The sequence below is a fragment of the Cetorhinus maximus genome, chromosome 9 (assembly GCF_964194155.1).
Source record: "Cetorhinus maximus chromosome 9, sCetMax3.hap1.1, whole genome shotgun sequence".
In the NCBI taxonomy this organism is placed as follows: Eukaryota; Metazoa; Chordata; class Chondrichthyes; order Lamniformes; family Cetorhinidae; genus Cetorhinus; species Cetorhinus maximus.
In genome coordinates, this window is record NC_135887.1 from 135,076,138 (window position 1) to 135,091,695 (window position 15,558).

Sequence of the window (15,558 nt, forward strand, 5' to 3'; positions counted from 1 at the left end):
TTGTGAGGAGGATGCAGAGGTGCTTCAGTGTGATTTGGACAAATTGAGTGAGTAGGCAGATGCAATATAATGTGGATAAATGTGAGGTTATCCACTTTGGTAGCAAAAACAGGAAGGCAGATTATCTGAATGGCTATAAATTGAGAGCGGGGAATGTGCAACAAGACCTGGGTGCCCTCATACACCAGTCGCTGAAGGTAAGCATGCAGGTGCAGCAGGCGGTAAAGAAGGCAAATGGTATTTGGCCTTCATAGCAAGAGGATTCAAGTACAGGAGCAGGGATGTCTTGCTGCAATTAGGGCCTTGATGAGTCCACACTTGGAATAGTGTGTGCAGTTTTGGTCTCCTTATCTGAGGAAGGATGTTCTTGCTATCGAGGGAGTGCAGCGAAGGTTTACCAGACTGATTCCTGGGATGGCGAGATTGACATATGAGAGACTGAGTCGGTTAGGATTATATTCGCTGGAGTTCAGAAGAATGAGGGAGGATCTCACAGAAACCTATAAAATTCTAACAGGACTAGACAGAGTAGATGCAGGAAGGATGTTCCCGATGGTGGGGGAGTCCATAACCAGGGGTCACAGTCTGAGGATACGGGGCAGACCATTTAGGACTGAGATGAGGAGAAATTTCTTCACCCAGAGAGTGGTGAGCCTGTGGAATTTGCTACCATAGAAAGTAGTTGAGGCCAAAACATTGTATGTTTTCAAGGAGTTAGATATAGCTCTTGGGGAGATCAAAGGATTTGGGGAGAAAGCAGGAGCAAGCTACTGAGTTGGATGATCAGCCATAATCATAATGAATGGCGGGGCAGGCTCAAAGGGCTGAATGGCCTAACTCCTGCTCCTAGTTTCTATGAATATGATCTTCAGAACTGATGGGGGAGAAAAAAAGGGAAGATTGGGGCAGAGCGGAGAGCTTCATGGAACAAAACAGAGGAGACGTAATGGTTGTAGTAAAGAAGCAAAGCATTTGTCCAAAGTGAGTTTTAATGGAAAAATGAAGCTTTGTCTCAAGCAAAAACATGAAAAACAAGATTCAGATTGGCACATGGCAATAAAACACAATCAAAATGGGGGACAGAGTTCATGGTCTGAAGTTGAACTCAACATTGAGCCCGGAAGGCTGTAGAGTACGGTGTCAAAAGATGAGGTGCTGTTCCTCGCACTTGCATTGAGCTTCACCGGAACACGGCAGCAGGCCAAGGACAGAATGCTCAGCATGGGAGCAAGGTGGAGGATTAAAATGACACGTAACAGGAAGCTTGGGGTTGTGTTCACGGACTGAATGGAGATGTCCCACAAAGCGATCATCCAGTCTGCATTTGGTCTCCCCAATGTCGAGGAAACTGTATTCTGAGCAGCAAATACAGTATACTAAATTGAAAGTCGTCCCAGTAAATCACTGCTTCACCTGGAAGGAATGTTTGGGGCCTAGGACAGTGAGAAGAGATGGTAAAAGAGCAAGTGTTACGCTTCCTGTGATTACATGAGGTGATGCCATGGGAAAGGGACAGAGTGTTGGAAGTGTTTGAGAACTGGGCCAAAGCAGAGTGGAGGAAACAGTCCCTTTGGAGTGCTGACAGGGGAGGGGAGGAGGAGGATATGGTTTGTGATGGCATTATGCTGGCAGTGGCAAAAATAGCAGAGGGTGATTCTTTGAACGTGGAAGCTGTTGAGGTGAAACAGGAGGACAAGGGGAACCCTACCGTGGTTATGGGAGGGAGGGGAGGGGTGAGAGAAGTGCAGGAAATGTATCCGACATTACAGGGCTGAGGGCCCTGTCAATCACAGAGGGTGGGGGAATCCTCAGTTGAGGAAAAAGGAAAACATATCGCAAGCATTGTTGTGGAAGGTTGCATTATCAGAACAGATGTAACGGAGATGGAGAAACTGAGATAATGGAATGGAGTCCCTACAAGGTGTGAGGGAGTGTAATCAAGGTAGCTGTGGGAGTTGGTGGGCTTGTAATGAATATTAACAGACAGCCTATCCCAAAAACGAAGGCAGGGAGGTGAAGGAAGGGAAGTGTTGGAGATGGACCATGTGAAGGGGAGAGAAGGCTGGAAATTAGAAACAAAGGTAATGGAAGTTTTCCATTTCCTAGCAAGAGCAGGAAAAAGGCACCGATATTCATCAATGTAGTAGAAGAGTGGCGGAGAGGGGAAAGAGAGCCTGAGTAGGATGAGAAGAAGAAATACGCCACATACCCCAGGGAAAGACAGGCATAACTAGGATCCATAACAACACCTTTTATTTGCAGAAAGTGCAACAAATTAAAGGAGACATTGTTCAATAAGAACAGGTTCAGCCAGACCGAAAGAGGGTGGAGTAGTATGGGAACTGAATGGGCCTCTGTTCAAGGAAGTAGAGAGCCCTCTGGTCATACTGGTAGGGGGTGGAGCTGGAGACAGATTGGACATCCAGTGAGAATGCGACAGTTAGGGGCAGGAAACTGGAAATTATGAAATGGCACAGGGCATCAGAAGTAGGTGGGAAGAGACGGGACAAGAGAAAGAGACACAAAATAGGAAGTATTCAATTCAATTGGGTGGGAAGGGACTGAAGTGATGGGTCTACCAGGACAGTCCCATTTGTGGATTTTGAGAAGGTGGCAAAGGGGGACTATGAGGTGGGAAGCTGTGGAGGGAAGATGGCTTGATGTTCACTGGTGAGGTCACAGTCCAGGGGAAGCTAGGAAGAAGTGACAGAGAGTTGACGCTCAGCCTTTGTACGCAAGACAACAACAACAGCACCACCCTTGTCAGCAGATTTGACAACAATGTCAGGGCTGTTTTACATGTTTGTGCTTTCAGACAGAGCTGTTCATTATTCTGCCAATCACTCACTCTGGACAAATGCTTTGTTTCTTTACTATAACCATTACAACTCTAATATTGCTGCAAATAGACATGTTGACAAAGCATTACCACTCCCTTTAGCTTCCCATCTCATTTAAACATTTTGTATTCATGAATATTAAGTGCCCATTTTTAAGCCATGTCTCCATTATTGCCGCTACAGATTCCTACACAGCTATTTACACTTGTAGCACGCCAACTTTATTCACCACACTGTGTGCTTACATACATTCTAGACACATCATGGTATTCCCAATACCCCACTCAGTCTGCTCCTACCTTATATGGCACTATTTCCTACTCTAGTCCTAACCGACACTCACTCCTTTAGATACCCTATCCCTCTTATCTACTTCCATGTGCTAGTGTCCACCACCCTCCTGCCAATTAAGTTAAAACATTACTAACCACACTAACAAAGGTGTCCGCCAGGGTACTGGTCCCAGTCCTGTTGAATGCAAACCTCCTTCCCAGATCAGGTCCCAATGCCTTAAGAATCTGAAGCGCCCCCCTCTTGTACCATGCATGAAGCCACATTAATCCTCCCTATCTTCCTATTTCTATTTTTACTAGCGTACTGGGAGTAATCCAGAGATAACTACCTTCTAGGTATTTTTTTAAAAAACTTCCTCCCTAACTCTTGAAAGTCTGCCCTCTGTCATTAGTGTCAACATGCATCACATCTTCTGATTCATTCCCTTCTCCCTGCAGAATATTCCACACTCTCAATTATGTCCTTTATCCTCACACCAGGGAGGAAACATGCCATGCAGGCATGCAGGACTCAAAGATGGTTACAGAAATACCTGTCATAGAATCAGATCTACAACACAGAAAGAGGCCATTCAGTCATTGGACCTGTGCCGGCCAACAAAGAGCCATCTAGTATAATCCCAATTTCCAGTTGTTGGTCCATAGCCTTGTATGTTACAGTACTTCAAGTGCATTTCCAAGTATTTTTACATGTTGAGGGCTTGTGTCTCTACCATTCTTTCAGACAGCGAGTTCCAGGTATCACCAATTGCTGGATGAAAGAATTTCCCCTTTAAATCCATTCCAAACCTTCAAGCCCAATTCTAAGCCCCTGAATACAAACTCCTCATCCAATGGAAATTGGGCCTTCCTTTCTTTCAATCCAGATCCCTCAATTATATACACTTCAGTTAGGTTTTCCCTCAGCCTCCACGATTTCAAAGAAAGCATAACCTAGCCTATCCAATTTTCCACATTATTAAAATTCTCCAGTCTTGATGGCCTCCTGTGCCATTATGGCTGACTCTTAACTTCCTTGTAAATCTTCTGTGCCCTCTCCATTCTCTGCCCCAACTATGGAATCTACCATAACAATTGCATTTCTACACTTTGTTGTTCCACCCTGAGCAGTCCCTTGCCCACTGATACCATGGTCTATACATTCCTTCAAGGTGCCATAAATCCCAGCAATCTCCAATGCCGAGTATGGCCTGAGAGTAGCACACCCCAAAAACTCCTGTTTTTCCTGACTCTTCCAGGTGGCCACCCATCTATCATCATTATCTGTCTCTGCCTGTGGGGTGACCACCTCCTGGAATGAACGGCACAAGAAACTCTCAGTCTCCCTGGCACTCAACAGGTACCCCAGCTGCCTCGAGCTCAGAAACCTGAGCTTGAACTCAAACAGTTGGGAGCCACTTCCTACAACAATGGTCCTCCAAGACAAAGTATCCTGAGGTTTCCACATGGCACAGGAATTGCAAGCAAAAGATCTCAGCTGCTCATCCATGATCCAAAAATCTCTCTCAGGTGCCTACCTTGCTTATACTGTTAATACCTCTAAATCGTAACTTTCAGTCTCACTGTCTCCTGCTCCCTCTCTCTGACTGATTATTTTTTATTTAGTGTTTACTTTAAATACCAGAGCAGCAACTCTTCCTTTCACTCACTGAATCCTCCACACACGCCACCACCCCCACCCTGAGTTCAGTACCCAGTAGCAGAAATGCTCAATAGAACTGAGTTCTGTGCTACTTACTCCACGTTAGCAAAAACCTCCCATATTTACACTAGGAAATCCAAAGACCCTAGTAGTTTCTTTCAGTGTTTTCCTGACAAGTACAAGTTAAGCTTAAACTTAAGTTTTGCATTTAGCAGAACTACATTTTAGAAAGAGATCAATGCTCAAAAGCCCAAAAATTCCTTCACCAAATTAACTGAACTATTTCTCTCCAGCAATCCAATCCTTGCACTTTCTTTATTTCAATTTCTGTACCTGATTTGACAGAATTCAAATCTCAGCTTATACCCCCTGCTTCAAACTCTAGTGCTAACATTGTTCAACCTAATTAGTTAAGGGGAGAAAGGCACGGATGCACTTTTTCAATGGTTCATTGTGGAATTGTGCATGGCGAGATTTTGTCAAAGTCTATAGGCAACTGCAAGTCATCTGCGGCAGGTGGTGAGGAAACCAACAAGAAGGAAAAACATGTTTGACCTCATCCTCACCAACCTGCCTGCCACAGATGCACCTGTCCATGACAGTATCGGTAGGAGTAACCACCGCACAGTCCTTGTGGAGATGAAGTCCTGCCTTCACATTGAGGATACCTTCCATCATGTTGTGTGGCACTACCACCATGCTAAATGGGATAGATTTCAAACAGATCTAGCAACTCAAGATTGGGCATCCATGAGGCGTTGTGGGCCTTCAGCAGCAGAATTGTACTCTAACACAATCTGTAACCTCATGGCCCAGCATATCCCCCACTCTGCCATTACCATCAAGCCAGGGGATCGAACCTGCTTCAATGAAGAGTGCAGGAGAGCATGTCAGGAACAGCACCAGGCATACCTAAAAATGAGGTGTCAACAGGACTACGCATGCCAAAAAGCATAAAGCATAAGCAGCAAGTGATAGATCTGATCCGTTTGTTGTGGGATTGCTTAGCTCTAAGCTCTGCAGTCGTGCCACATCCAGTTGTGAAACGGTGGTGGACAATTAAACAACTCACTGGAGGCAGTGGCTCCACCAATATCCCCATCCTCAATGATGGAAGAGCCCAGCACAGCAGTGCAAAAGATAAGACTGAAGCATTCGCAACAATCTTCAGCCAAGAGTGATGTGGATGATCCATCTCGGCCTCCTTCGGAGGTCTCCAGCATCACAGATGCCAGTCTTCAGCCAATTCAATTCACTCCATGTGATATCAAGAAACGGCTGAAGGCGCAGGATACCGCAAAGGCTATGGGCCCTGACAATATTCTGGAAATAGTACTGAAAACTTGTGCTCCAAAACTTGCCGCACCCCTAGCCAAGCTGTTCCAGTACAGCTACAATACTGGCATCTACCCTGCTATGTGGAAAATTGCCCAGGTATGTTCCATGCACAAAAAAACAGGACAAATTCAACCCAGCCAATTACCGCCCCATCAGTCTACTCCTGTTCGTCAGTAAAGTAATGGAAGGGGTCATCAACAATGCTTTCAAGTGGAACTTGCTTAGCAATAACCTGCTCACTGATACCCAGTTTGGATTCCACCAGGGCCACTCAGCTCCTGGCCTCATTACAGCCTTGGTTCAAACATGGACAAAAGAACTGAACTCCCAAGATGAGGTGAGAGTGACTGCCCTTCACATCAAGGCAGCATTTGTCAGAGTGTGGCATCAAAGAGCCCTAGCAAAACTGGAGTCAATGGGAATCAGGAGAAAAACTCTCCACTGCTTGGAGTCATACCTAGCACAAAGGAAGGTGGTTGTGGTTGTTGGAGGTCAGTCATCTCAACTCCAGGACATCACTGCAGGAGTTCCTCAGGGTAGTATCCTCAGCCCAACCATCTTCAGCTGCTTCAATGAACTTCCTTCCATCATAAGGATGAAGTGGGGATGTTGGCTGATGATTGCACAATGATCAGCACCATTCGCAACTCTTCAAATACTGAAGTAGTTCATGCCCAAATGCAGCAAGACCTGGACAATATCCAGGCTTGGGCTGTCAAGAGGCAAGTAACATTCACACCACACAAGTGTCAGGCAATGACCATCTCCAACAACAGAGAATCCAACCATTGCCCCTTGATGTTCAATGGCATGACCATCACTGAATCCCCCACTATCAACATCCTGGGGGGGTTACCATTGACCAGAAATTGAACTAGTCATATAAATGCTGTGGCTACAAGAGCAGGTCAGAGGCTAGGAATCCTGCAACAAGTGCTCACCTCCTGACTCCCAAAAGCCCATCCACCATCTACAAGGTACAAGTCAGGAGTGTAATGGAATACTCCCCGCTTGCCTGGATGAGTGCAGCTCCCACAACACTGAAGCTGGGCACTGTCTAGGACAAAGGAGTCTGCTTGATTGGCACCACATCCACAAGCTCCCTCCACCACCAACACACAGTAGCAGCAGCGTGTACCATCTACAAGATGCACTGCAGGAATTCACCAAGGCTCCTTAGACAGCACTTTCCAACTACCATCTAAAAGGACAAGGCAGCAGATAGATGGGAACCCCAGCACCTGGAGATTCCTCTCCAAAGTCACTCACCATCCTGACCTGGAAAGATATCATTGTTCCTTCATTTCACTGGGTCGAAATCCTGGAACTCCCTTCCTAACAGCACTGTGGGTGTACCTACACCAAATGGACTGCGGTGGTTCAAGAAGGCAGCTCACCACCACCTTCTCAAGGGCAACTAGGGATGGGGGCCCAGCCAGCGAAACCCACATCCCGTGAATGAATTTTTAAAAATTTGTTCAACACTTAGAGCAAGATCAGCCCATTAATGAGAGTGCTTTAAAAACTCTAGCTAGTTAAGTGCAGCACTTAAGTATAAGGCTCTATCTTTATTTCAAAGCGTCCTTGGGCTTTCGGGTAACAATATTTATCCATTGAAACCAATACAATTAAGGAATTTCCCCAAAAGTTTGCCAGAGAAAAGCTCAGACTCAACACTGACTCGGGTCCCGTGCAAATAACACTCACCTCTGGTTTAACCAGAGACTTAGGAAGGCAACATAGATCAAACCGAAACAAATTCACAATCAAACGCAAGATGCAGCAAAGCGGCTGCAGGTTACTCAAGTTAGATCCAGGCAGGTATTTAAAATGCATCCATCCCCTTTTGTGACATTCTGTATCGGTTGTCAAATACGAGCTAGCAACGGATAGAGGAAGGGGGCAAGGTAGCGCCGCTCAGAGGTACGGCAAGAATTACCTGGTTACGATGTAAACACCATTTTAAAATCATGTGCAAACAAATCATTTTTTTATTTTTGGGCGATGTAAACCGCATGACTGCGCTGCTGCTCAGGAGCTGGCCTGGGGAACGCACACAACAAATGTCCGATTTAAACAATAGGCCGCCTGGAAAAGACTGGGGGCGGGTGGGGGGTGAAACCGCCGAGATTGGGACATCCATTAAAAAGAGTGAAGGCGGGGATATAATGAAAGAGGCCGGCTCTCCACACACCCACAGAAACAGCAGCTCCTGATTCCCTCCCCAGTGACCTGAAGGCCGCACTCGAAGGCGTCGAGATGGGGAGGAGCCGGTCCCGGGAAAGCAGGCGGATTCCTCTCCTCCACCCCCAAATATCAGCATTTGAAGTGATGGGGTGGGAGGAGGAAGAGGAGATGGTATCCCAGGCCTCTCACCACCCGACACACACAGCATTTGGCAGCCCCGCACTCCTCCCTCTCCAAACTATCATTCTCATCGGTGATTCAGGGAGGGTAAAACCAAAATGAACTGTCCCTCAGTACCCCACTGGCAGGACACCACCCCCACTACCCACCCACCTCCCCGGCAGGACACCACCCCCACTACCCACCCACCACCCCGGCCAAATACCACCCCCAGTACCCACACCCACCCCCCCGCCGAACAACACCCCCAGTACCCCCCCCCACCCCCAGTACCCACACCCACCCACCCCACCCCCAGTACCCACACCCACCCACCCACCCCCCCGCCAAACAACACCCCCAGTACCCCCCCACCCCCAGTACCCACACCCCCCACCCCCCCGCCAAACACCACCGCCAGTGCCCACACCCCCGCCTCCCCCAGTACCCACACCCCCCCTCCCCCAGTACCGACACCCCCCCCCTCCCCCAGTACCCACACCCCCCCTCCCCCAGTACCCACCCCCCCCCTCCCCCAGTACCCACACCCCCCCCCTCCCCCAGTACCCACACCCCCCCCTCCCCCAGTACCCACACCCCCCCCCTCCCCCAGTACCCACACCCCCCCCTCCCCCAGTACCCACACCCCCCCCCTCCCCCAGTACCCACACCCCCCCCCTCCCCCAGTACCCACACCCCCCCCCTCCCCCAGTACCCACACACCCCCCCCTCCCCCAGTACCCACACACCCCCCCCTCCCCCAGTACCCACACCCCCCCCCTCCCCCAGTACCCACACCCCCCCCCTCCCCCGGTACCCACACCCCCCCCCCTCCCCCGGCCAAACACAACCCCCACTACCCACCCACCCACCACCCCGGCCAAACACCCACCCCCACTACCCACCCACCCACCACCCCGGCCAAACACCGCCCCCACAACCCACCCGCCCCCGTCCAACAACATCGCCCGGGCCCAAACACCACACCTCCCCCTCAAATCATCTCTCACTCCCCCCACCACCCCCCCCACCAAACCCTCTGGGCCACAAACATCAACCCCTAACAAGGCCGGGGCCCCCCCCCCTGTCCCACAGGCTGGACCGCCGCCCCATCCCATCCCATCCCATCCCAGGCTGGCCTCAGGCCAGCACCCATTCCCCCCCCCACCGCCAGACCGACCCCCTGGACCCCTCTCCCCCCTCCCACCCCAAAAAAAAAGGCCGAGCCCCTGACCCCTCCCCCACAGACACTCCCACAGCCGGCGGCATCAAACGGAGCCCGCTATAAACAAGGCTGTCCGGGGCCTATCGGGCCCCTGGCTGCGGTGACAGGCCCGGCCTGGGGTCCCGGGAGGGAGAGGGGGAGGGTGTGTGTGTGTGTGCTTAGGCAAGGTGCCAGCACCGCCCCCACGGCCCGGCTTCATTGTGCCCGCCACCCTCACACCTCACCGAGGGAAAATGGAGTTCACCTTTCTCCATGACGCTTTATTTTATAGGAATAAATACCGAGAAAAAAAAACCGAGCCCGCTCCGACCTTACCGATCCGGATCGCGCCGGGGACACGGCTGAAGAACAATCACAGTCCACAGGCCCCCCTCTCTCTCGCACCCGCTTTTTATTTTTTTTTAAAAAAACGAAAGCCCCTCTTCGGCCGTTTAACGGAACCGTTAGTGTGGAAGCGCGTTTGAAATCATCCGTCCTCACACACGCCCACCCACACCAGCAACGCCTCGCCCCATTGGTCGCCAACCAAAACCGTAACCGTCTCTCTCATTGGTCGGATTCAAATCCGCCAATCGCCCGCCCGACCGGTAAGGGGGCGTGGGATGGGGGGGGGGTTGGGGAGCTTTAACAGGGATTGACAGCTCTATAGACCAATCGTAATGCGAGCCGTCCCGCGGGAGGGGGGGCCAATCGGTGCAGCGTTAGGGGGCGGGACCTTGTTTGACGGTTTGGGCGGTGAGACGGATCCTCTCGGCTCAGAGGGCGGGCGGCGACAACAACAACAACAACAACAGCAGCACATCCAATGACAACTACATCAGCAGCAACACATCCAACATCACCACCAATAACAACTACAACACTCACCAGCACATCCAACTAGCTGTGGCTCAGTCCATAGCACCCTCGCCTTTGAATCAGAAGGTTGTGGGTTCATGTCCCACTCCCGGAAACCAAGAACTGTGATTGTACTCGAAAGAGTTACAATCTGTGACTGTTGATAACTCGAAAGAGTTTCAACACAGACACTATCACCAACTCTACAACATACCATCAAGGCATCCAACAAGACAAGCACCGCTACAACATCAACCAGCAACACCACCACGACCAACACATCCAATACAACAACATCAATACCAACTGCTGCTTCTTCAGGTGCATTTAAGACATTGCAAAGGGCTTGAGGGTGATGGGAGTTCTTTCACTGATCTCCCCTAACTCTCTGCAGTTCTAATTTACTGGGGGAAAAAAATCTAATCTGAGGGGATGGATAGAGAAACAAAATGGCCAGTTAATTCCACTGCTAAATGGTTAAACCTGTTGGAAAGTGCACCTGATAAATGGCACCCGAACCCCACTTCCCCCCCCCCCCCACCCCAACCCCAACCTGTGACAAGTTCGATTTTTTGCCTGGATTGCATGACTCTGGTTGGAAAAATGGCCATCTTTCTAGGCTGCAGCACACAGAAGGGCTTGCTTAAATCTGCCACCCAAAAAGGTTGCTTGTTGGGGAAAGGTCATGGCAGCTCAATGTTTAGTTACAGAGTCCCTTTAACAGTTCTTTTTTCTTTTTTTTTCCGGTAGTGGGACATGAACCCACAACCTTCTGACTCAAAGGTGAGGGTGCTATGAACTGAGCCACAGCTGACACTTCCCAGCTCAATGTTTAGACAGCACTGCTAAGATAATGTGGTGAACGAGGGGAAGACCCTGAGTTAATTCAAATGGTCACATCATTAATAACCTACCCCACATGTGGCAGAGTCCGCAGATCACGCATTGGACTTAGCAGCCATCTCAGGACCCACTGAACTGAAGTGGAAGCAAGTCCTGCTCGATCTTGAAGGCCCACTTAAGCAGAAGAAGCATTTGAAGCCATCAGTCAAAATGGTGATCAATTAATATTGAGTGAAATAGTTACTCTGCATTCATTGTGAAATGCACATTACTCTCAGAGACCGGAATCTCTCATTTCCCCCATGTCACAGAGGGAAATGAGACTTTGGCAGCCATTGGGCTATCTGTGCTGAAGCCGCTTAACTTTGAAGTTTAAGTTGGAGTAAGTGAGTTCATGTTTAGAAAGAAAACACATTGCATCATTCAGCACCCACATAGTGTAGGAGATTACTTTCCTAACCATGGAAACATTGCATTTTTTGGCCTGCCTTCTTGAACTGCTGCAGTCCATGTGGTGTAGGTATATCCATGGTGCCGTTAGGAAGCGAGTTCCAGGATTTTGACCCAGTGACAGTGAAGGAACGGCGATATAGTTCCAAATCAGGATGGTGTGTGGCTTGGAGGGGAAACTTGCAGGGGTGGTGTTCCCATGTATCTGCTGCCCTTGTCCAATTAGATGGTAGAGGTCGCAGGTTACAAAGGTGATGTCAAAAGAGCTTTAGTGAGTTGCTGCAATGCATCTTGTAGATGGTACATACTGCTTCGATGATGGAGGGAGCTGATGTTGGACATGGTGAATAAGGTGCCAATCAAGTGGGCTGCTTTGTGCTGGCTGGTATCCAGCTTCATGAGTGTTGTTGAATATGCACTCATCTAGGCGAGTGGAGAGTATTCCATCACACTCCTGACTTGTGCCTTGTAGACAGTAGACTGGCTTTGGGGAGTCACGAGGTGAGTTACTCACTGCAGAATTCCCAGCCTCTGGCTCTTGTAGCCACAGTATATGGCTAGTCCAGTTCAGTTTCTGGTCAATGATAACCCCCTCAGGAAGTTGACACTGGGGGATTCAGAGATGGTAATGCCATTGAATGCCATGGGAAGATGGATAGATTCTCTCTTATTGAAGATGATCATTGCCTGAAACTTGTGTGGCAAGAATGTTACTTGCCCAAGCCTGAATGTTGTCCAGGTCTTGCTGCATATGGGAACGGACTGCTTCAGTATCTGAGGAGTCGCGAATGGTGCTCAGCATTGTGCGATCATGAGCGAACATCCTCACTTCTGACCTTTTGATGAAGAGAAGTTCATTGGAGTAGCAGCTGAAGATGGTTGGGCCTAGGACACTACCCTGAGGAACTCTTGCAGTGATGTCCTGGAGCTGAGATGATTGACCTCCAACAACAATACAACCATCTTCCTTTGTGCTAGGTATGACTCCAAGCAGTGGAGGGTTTTCCCCATGATTTCCATTGACTCCAGTTTTGTTGGGGCTCCTTGATGCCACACTCTGTCAAATGCTTCCAGGTGTCAAGGGCAGTCACTCTCACCTCATTTCTTGAGTTCAGCTCCTTTGTCCATGTTTGGACCAAGACTCAGGAGCTGAGTGGCTCTGGAGGAACCCAAACTGAGCATCAGTGAGCAGGTTATTTTTGAGTAAATGCTGTTTGATAACGCTGTTGACAACCCCTTTCATCACTTTGCTGATCATCGAGAGTAGACTGATGGGGTGGTAATTGGCTGGACAAAAACAGAAACAGAAATACCTGGAAAAATTGGCTGGGTTGGACATGTCCTGCTTTTTGTGGACAGGACATACATAGGCATCAGATAGCAGATAATGGGACCAATCCCATTCTGGCACTGTAATCACACCTAGCAGGATTTTCTGCACCACACATTTAAACAACTAAGCCCCATCAGAATTCCAGGGGTCATACTACCACATAAGTTGTCCTTTGAGGCCTCTAAAAATCCCTCCAAAAACAGGGGTCGACTTATATGTCCAGTATAAAAGTGAACCGCTGGTGTGCATGGTCACCATCTTTGATGTTCACCATGCTCTATGAGCCTGCCTTGAACTCCTGTGCACCTATGCAACGCAGTCCATATCGCCTGCTTGATCCCTTGCACCAAGTCATAAAATACCAGTAAGTAAAATATCCATTGTCAGGCGAAAAATTGAGGCTGACTATGAGTGTGAGTATTGCAAGTTGTGGCTGGAAAGGGGGGTGGGCCGATATGCTAAGTAAATGCAAAAACATGACTTTGGGGTCCATAAAAAAAATGGGGTCATTCTATATGCCATGTCAATTTATATGCTGAGATTTACAGTGTTTAATTAATGTGGTTGGGTACACAGAATAATAGTGCATCAAGGTAGGTGGAGGGGGTTGGATATAATGGCATTGTCCAACTGCTGGTTTGCTGCACCAGAAGCTTAGGCTGAAGGGGGGAGGCCCTTTTCCAGAATGACCATTTTCCTTACTGCAGTTGACTTTTTTTTCAACCAGCTGCTATAAGGATACTTGGCCTTAAGAAACTGGTGGGCTCTTTTTCTACCTTTGTGAAAGTACTGCACGCTTACTTTCAGGACTAGGGGTGGCAGGAATTGGATAAAGCGATGATACTCTAGACTTATTGGGGTTATACCTATCATAAAGGCCAATCATCTCAACCCTAGGGGCCGGTTGGGAGTGGGCGCGGGTGGGCACAGAGCCAATCGGCACCCGCGATCGGCTGCGCACCGCCATTTTACGTGGGCGGGCCATTTAAGGCCCGCCCAGCGTGACACATGGCCGGTAGCGTGCTACCTGTGCGGGCGGGGGGGAGGAGGGAGAGTCGGGGCCTGCGCTCTTTCACGCATGCACGCAGAAATCTCCCTGAGGCATGGAGCTGCCTCAGGGAGATTAAGTTCAATTTGAAACTTCAAAATAATAAAGTTAAAAATCATTTACACATGTTCCCTCATGTGACAGCGTCACCTGAGCTGGGACGTGTTTATGATATGTTTTAAAAATATTTATTAATTTAATAAACCCTTCATGTAATCTCATCCCGCCCATGGATGAGGCTTCATGAAAAATGAGAACGCCGCTTGGTCTCTTCGCCTGCCCCCCCGCCAACCTTAAGGTTGGACAAGCGGCCCTGTCAATTTGGTTAATTGGTTTATTAATGGCCTTAACAGGCCTTTGACAGTTCGGCAGGCACGCAGCCACCTCTGAGCGCGCCTGCTGCACGGCAGATCGGAATGTCATGCGGTGACGTCGGGACGCACGCCCGACCTCACCGCACATCATTTTAAGATTCTGCCCTAGGCAGAAATGCTTCAGGAGTTCCACATGGCAGTGTCCTGGCCGCAACCATCTTCAGCTGCTTCATCCATCATCAGGTCAGAAATGGGGATGATTGTACAATGCTCAGCACCATTTGTGACTCCCCAGATACTGAAACAATCCATGCTGGCAGCAAGACCTGGACAACACACAGGTTTGGGCTGATCGGTGGCAAGTAACATTTGCACCTCAGCTTACCAAGTCTCTTTCAACAGCACTTTCCAAACCTGTGACCTCCAACACGAGAAGGACAAGGCAGTCGCTGTCAGTTTCTCTCCAAGCCAAACACCATCCTGATTATTTTTATTCATTTACGGGATATGGGCATCACTGGCTAGGCCAGCATCTATTGCCCACCACTAATTGCACGTGAAAACGTGGTGATGAGCTGCCTTCTTGAACCACTGCAGCCCCTGTGATGTAGGTACACTCACAGTACAGTTAGAGAGGGAGTTCCAGGATTTTGACCCAGCGACAGTGAAGGAACGGTGATATGTTTCCCAGTCAGGATGGTGAGTGGCTTGGAGGGGAACTTCCAGGTGGTGGTGTTTCCATGTATCTGCTGCCCTTGTCCTTCTGGATGGTTGTAGTCGTGGGTTTGGAAGATGCTGCCTAAGGAGCCTTGAGGAATTTCTGCAGTGCATCTTGTAGATGGTACACACTTTTGCTACTGTTTGTTAGTGGTGGAGGGAGTGAATATTTGTGGATGGGGTGCCAATCAAGTGGGCTGCTTTGTCCTGGATGGTGTCAAGCTTCTGAGTGTTCTTGGAGCTTCACTCATCCAGGCAAGTGGAGAGTATTTCATCAGGCTCCTGACTTGTGCCTTGTAGATGGTGGACAGGCTTTGGGGAGTCAGGAGGTG

General features: G+C 49.2%; 1 protein-coding gene across 1 annotated transcript in view; it reads right to left on the minus strand.

The window, feature by feature from the left end:
* The window catches only part of ckap5 (cytoskeleton associated protein 5), a 133,178-nt gene extending 122,974 nt beyond the window's left edge, over positions 1-10,204 (minus strand). Inside the window, exon 1 of the mRNA XM_078549556.1 lies at positions 10,000-10,204. The gene's annotated coding sequence lies outside the window, so the exon portion shown is untranslated. The remainder of the gene's footprint in view (positions 1-9,999) is intronic.
* Between the last annotated feature and the right edge of the window lie 5,354 nt (positions 10,205-15,558).